Source organism: Pinus tabuliformis, chromosome 3_2 (assembly GCF_031772625.1).
Source record: "Pinus tabuliformis cultivar Carrire ecotype Pingquan chromosome 3_2, CPIR1, whole genome shotgun sequence".
Lineage (NCBI taxonomy): Eukaryota > Viridiplantae > Streptophyta > Pinopsida > Pinales > Pinaceae > Pinus > Pinus tabuliformis.
In genome coordinates, this window is record NC_142302.1 from 1,287,621,202 (window position 1) to 1,287,627,599 (window position 6,398).

Genomic DNA, 6,398 nt, shown 5'->3' on the forward strand with positions numbered 1-6,398 from the left:
TATGATTATTGCCTCATCCCGGACAACTTGAAGTATTTGAGCAACCCACAGTTTCTGAGGGCCTCAATAGTACTCGGATCATTTAGGGCAACCATGTCTTGTTCTTCATGCTCTCTTTCTCACCAAGTAATAGACATTTTGATCCAATGAAAGCCTGAAATCAAACCATAACCTCAGTTAGGATCCATTTCATGCATAAAAATGGAGAAATTTTGGGCCAAGCAGGTGAAACAAATTTGTGAAACGCACCCAGTGCAACCTAGGCAAGGAGACAGTGTGCTACAGTGCAGCTACCCTTCTATGTGGGTGCTCTGCAGTGCATTTTTCGACATGGAAGGCTATGCTGATCCCAGGGTGAAATATTCTAACCCCAGGGGCGATAAAAACCCTAAAAAATTGCATGAAACTGTAAAAGAATGACATGAAACTAAAGAGGAGGGGTAGATCTTCTACCTGGTCCAAACGACACGAAAAATGATCCACAAAATCTCTCGTGATCAGCTTCTAAAGATCGAGGTAAAAAACAGGGTCAGAGCACAAACTGAATGGTAAATATCAAATGGTGAAAATAACATGGTAAATTATTGTTTTATGTTTATTTCATGATCATTAAATGATTAAACTTTAGTATTTACCTATTTTTTCCAATGAAACAGGTATGTTTGATCCGTTTGGTGTTGCTTTGAATAGATTTATAGTTGACTTACAGAATTTGGCGTGCATGATCGTGAATTGTACTTTGACCACAGAGCATACTTTTATCTCTTTTCGAGCTTTGTAAAGCATCGAAAAAGGAACCCCCCTGGATTCCTCTTTAAGCTCTTTTTATACTCTCAAAATATGAAAAGATTTTCGAGTGCTTGTCATTTTCAGCTCGTTAATGGATTGGAAGCGACATCTACTCAATATAAGTTTAACCCTTTCCTGGACTGAGGTACACTATTTACGAAAAAGGAATGCGTTGATCGAACATGGTCAATAGGTTCTCTCTCGTATTGTTTTACACTTTTTTGGACCTGAGAGACAAATCTACAAAAAAGAACTTGTGGAGTTTTCTTTTTGTCCCTTTTCAAACTCTCTAAACATGAAAAGGAACAAGTTATCATTGTCTTTAAACTCGTTAAAACATCAAATAGCAACAAACTTGTCCATCACGAGAAGACTGAGTTTCACCTTCGCTAGACTCATTAAACATCACATAGTGGTGGATTCACTCGAAGGGTGGAATTAGACAACAAGCATATCTTATCCTCTTCAAGCTTGATAAAAAATAAAGAGGTACTAGTCAACAATTACTAGGGAAAATGGGAAAAGGTGTAAACCACTTTATGGCAGCAGGTCGCTCTTGAACATGACACTCTAACTTCATCACTATGACTACATGGGTTGGGTTATCTGCTTGATGGTCATCATACCTTGGTCTATCATACCATCCATTACTTTGGTTTTGGGTCAATGCTGCCAATTCATTCAATGTTGCCAAGATGTTCAAGAGAAGTCACTCAGTCAAAATTCATCCTTTGCAATACTCATAAATATTCATTTTTATGACTACCATTCCTGAACCTTGTGTAGTCAGTCACATTCCGTCTCCAAAAATCATTACACCCGTTTCATGTCGTTGATGTGGGATACATCAAGGCCCTCCTGCGACAAGTCACTTCTTGTTGACATCAACACATTATCCAAGAAGTTGACTTAGAAACACCATTCCAGTACCTTGAGGCTTGCATACATCAATGGCAAGCTCCTCGCTTCCGACGATAGGTTGACATCACTGGCCTTTGACCGAAAGACTTTGTATGGTGTTCGACATCAAAAAATCCATTCACACCATGCAGAATGTACTATAGTACCATGAGGATCATTATCATGATCGATGATTTCTATCGCATCTGTTAACGGCTTACATCATTGGCTGGTAATCAGACGATGTCTTTCCATGTTCAACTTCAGATTACATATTCACATGGTTAGACTCATACTTGAGAGAACGATTGAATGAGATAGAAGACTTCGAATCTAGTTTCATCCATTCAGGCTGCGATTTCAAGAAAGTACCAAATCATTCGTACGATGGCTTTACACTGATGGTCATCGCATCATAGGTCTATATCTGTAGACGACTATCTATGTACTTGTAATGAAAGTTCATATGTTGAGTATGGGTATGCCTTCCCTCAGCAATTCATGAGAAAAAATCATAATATCATGATATTATGTATTGTAATTGATGTAGGTCACAATCTGCTTCGGAAGCTCTTCATCACATCGTAAATCATATCACTCGACATTATCATTTTCGACTTCATGCTTTAGGGGGCAGTTGTTACAGATCAATTTGGGCACATCACTCCCATCATCCAGATCAGTACTATTAGGTCTCATCAAACCCTAATCCAGTTGCTACATGCCATAGAGCAATCATCACTATGAATGCCTCCTTCCTTGAGATTTTCTTGGCCTAAATCCGTCCACAAATGCCTCTTTGAGGGACCAGTGCAACCTTGGTTAGGGTGCATTATAGAGAACTTAGGCCCACTTTGACCTGCGCTGGGTGAGATTGAGTGAAATCCTCATAGGGTTCTTGGAATATTCTTATCTTTTGGATCCTTCTAGAAGATTCCCACACTTATCATCTCCTATGAGCTCAAAATTGGATACGGAATGAGTTAAGTAACCTCCTATCCTCTCATCCATTCCTCCATGGAGACTAACTCTAAGTTTGAAGGCCACTCAATACCCTCATTTATGACCAAACCTCCTCTATTTTCCTATAAATTGAGAATCCATCTAAGTGATCAGGGGCTGGACTTTGAGAATTTGTAGGGATATATTGTTGGTGTGAGGTTTGAGATTGTAAGCAAGTATTTTTATGTTGCTGGAGTGTTGTGCTTTTGATGTGATGTTGGTTGGACCCAAGCTAGAGGAGTGACATTGGATCAGACTTCATGGTTGTAACTCTTCCTTATACTTAATAAAGTTGTTTACACCTTTTCCCATATTCTTGTCTTTATGTATGATGATTATATGTGTAAATGCTTTCGATTATATTTGCTTATAGTAGACAGATCTCTTGCTTTGATTGGTTTTTGTCCTCTGTTTATGATTGCAGGTACTTGTCGAGCGGATTAAGTTTGAGAAGGAGTAATGAGAGCCATACAAAGGAGACAAAGGGAAAGCGAAAAATAAAATGTAGGTCTTTTGTCTTATTTATCTTCTATAGAAAAAGGTTAAGCACTTTAATTCTATTGTTCTAGTTGTAGCTACCCACCTAGGGAAATTGTGTTTATCCGTAGATGCAAAATTCCACATAACAAGTAAAGGAATGGCCTCTTCATCTATGGTTCTGATATGTACTGAACCATTATCATGGCATCTTTCTACAACATAAGGTCCTAGCCATCTTGTCCTTAACTTTCCCTTGAAGTGTTTTACCTAGAATCATATAACAAGGCCCAATCACCTTCTTGAAATTTCTTTTCCTTGATGTTCTTATCATGCCAAATCTTCCTCTGAAGTTGCATTACCTCTGTATGTAGGAGGGCCTACATTCTGAATTCATCTAGACCATTCAACTGGAGGAATATGTCTTTCTGTGCACTGCAGATATCTAGATCTAGTTGGGTTGCCATCCTTAATGTGCTATACTCAAATTCAATGGACAACAAGGCCTTTTTCCCATAGACTAGCTCATAGGATGTGAATCCAGTGGTGGTCTTCCAGGTGGTATTATAGGCCCAGGTGGCTTCAACTAGTCTATCTTCCTAATCCTTCATGTTGCTGCTTACCACTTTGGTCAAGATTCCATCCAGTGCTCTATTGGTCACCTCCACTTTTCCATTAGCTTGTGAATGATAGGGAGTGGAGGTTATATGTTTGATCTTGTGTTGGATGAGCAAGTCTTCAATCATGTTGGAGGTAAACTGGCTACCTTGATCTGTGACCAGCTCTCTAGGGTATCCAAATTTGTAAAATACATTCTCCCTTAGGAACTCAGCTACCTTCTCTTCTGGTGCTGCCTTAATTGCCTTGGTTTCAGCCCACTTAGTTAGATAGTCAGTGCACACAATGATGTACTATTTTTGTTTAGAAGGAGGGTCAATAGGTCTAATGAATTCCATGCCCCACTTGTCAAATGGCTCGAAAATCACCTGAGGCTGCAGAGGCATTTCATCTCTTGGAGTAGGCCTTCCCATCCTTTGGCACCGATCACACTGACTAGTATATCTTTTCACATCCTGATGAAGACTAGACCAATAATAGCCCACTTGTAACACTTTCAATGATGTCCTCTTTGCTGCAAAGTGACCTCCACAAGGCCCATCATGACCGGTCAGAAGGATGTCAAAGACGTCCTTCTCCCTAACACACCTTCTCAATATTTGATCTAGGCCAAGTTTGAAGAGATTGCCCCCAATCTAAGTAAAGGGAGCACTCTTCCTTACTATCTTTATTTTCTCTTTGTAGGACAAGTTTTGTGGGAACTATACAGATACCAAATAGTTTGCTATATCATCAAACCATGGAGAGAGAACTGAAATAGCAAATAAGTTCTCATCCAGTAACTGGTCATCAACCATTCCTTCTTCACCTGCAGGAAAATTTAATCTAGACAGAAAGTTTGCAACAACATTTTCCTTACCAGGCTTATCAACAATAGTTAGATCGAACTGTTATAATAAAAGTAACCATCTTATAATCCTAGCATTCACATCTGGTTTTTTCATTAAATATTTGATTGCAGCATGGTCAGTATGTACAAATGTTTGATAGCCATTAATATAATGCCAAATTTTTTCAATGAATGCACAATAGCCAGGAGATCCTTTTCGATCACTCTGTAATTTAGTTCAGCCTTTGACAGATTCTTACTGATAAAGTAGATAGCATAAGGCAATTTTTCATCTATTTGACGTATGGTTGCTCCTATGGATTTGTGTGAGGCATCAGCATGAATATGAAAAAGAAGGGCCCAATTTAGGCCTCAGAGAATCGGTGCAGTGGTTAACTTGTTCTTTAGGGTGTCTAAGGCCTCTTGACATCTTTTTTACCATATAAAATCATAGTCCTTGGCCAACAAACCAAATAAAGGAGAGGCCAACTTGCTGAAGTCCTTTATGAACCTTCGGTAGTATCCAGCCAACCCTAGGAAACTTCTGACATCTCTCTGCTTTTGAGGAGGTGGGACCCTTTGGATGATGGCTATTTTGTTTGGGTCCACCTATAGTCCTTGTTGAGATATTCAATGACCTAGCACAGTCCCTGCAATCATCAAGAATTCAGATTTTTCAGGACTTAGAGACCGGTTCATTTCAATGCATTTGTACAGTAATTTGCCTAGGTAGGAGAAATCCTCTTGAAAATTACAAACATATGGTGTAAAATCATCCATATAAATTTCTACCGCATCATGGACTAACTCGACAAAAATACTCAGGACTTCTCTCTGGAAAGTGGCAGGAGCACTGCATAGGCCAAAAGGAAGCATCCTACAGGCAAAAGTACCCCAAGTACAAGTGAATGTGGTTTTATCCTAGTTTTTTGGGCTAATCTGGATTTGGTTGTACCCGTTGAATCCATCTAGGAAAGAGAAAAACCTTTTCCCTGCCAGACCTTCTAGCACTTGGTCAATGAAGGGCAAAGGAAAATGATCCTTATTTGTGGCTTTTTTAAACTCCCTGTTATCGACACAAATCCTCCACTTACCATTTTTCATTGGAACTAAGATCAAAGGAGAGACCCACTCACTATCAGAGATAGGTTAAACGAATCCTACATCTAGCAGTTTTTGCAGTTCTTCTTTGACTATATCTTTAAGAGTTGGATTCATTCTCCTTTGGGGTTGTCAGACTGGCTTGCAACCTTCTTTGATGTACATGTGTTGAGTACACACTAAGGGTTGTACTCCCTTCATTTCTTTGTAACTCCAAGTGAAGGCATATATATTTTCCTTTAGCATGTTTCGTAACTTCTCTGCTTGGAGAGCAGAAAGAGATGGATTGAATTTCAAGGTTCTCTCAGGGCTGAATTCTATGGTTTTGATATGGAGGGGGGTGGAATTGGCCAAGCATAGGTCAATTGGATGATTGTTCTGGGTTTCCTTTACTACATCTTCTAAGGGCAATGTACTGGCAGTTCAACTTTGGAGTAGGTGTTCAATCAAATTATCTTCATCCTAATGTCCTCCTCCCGTGGTTGTTTCTAGAGTATAAATTTGGGTGGAATAAACTTCATCTTCTTCCTCCTTCTCCAACCATAAAGGTAAATCATGTTCTAGAGATGGTTGAGCAAGAGGTTATAGGACTAACTGCTTGGACATATGCCCATTCTTGATGGTCATATTCCCAACTCTGTAGCTAATGTAAGCATCGACAGTGGCCAACCAGGGTCTCCCA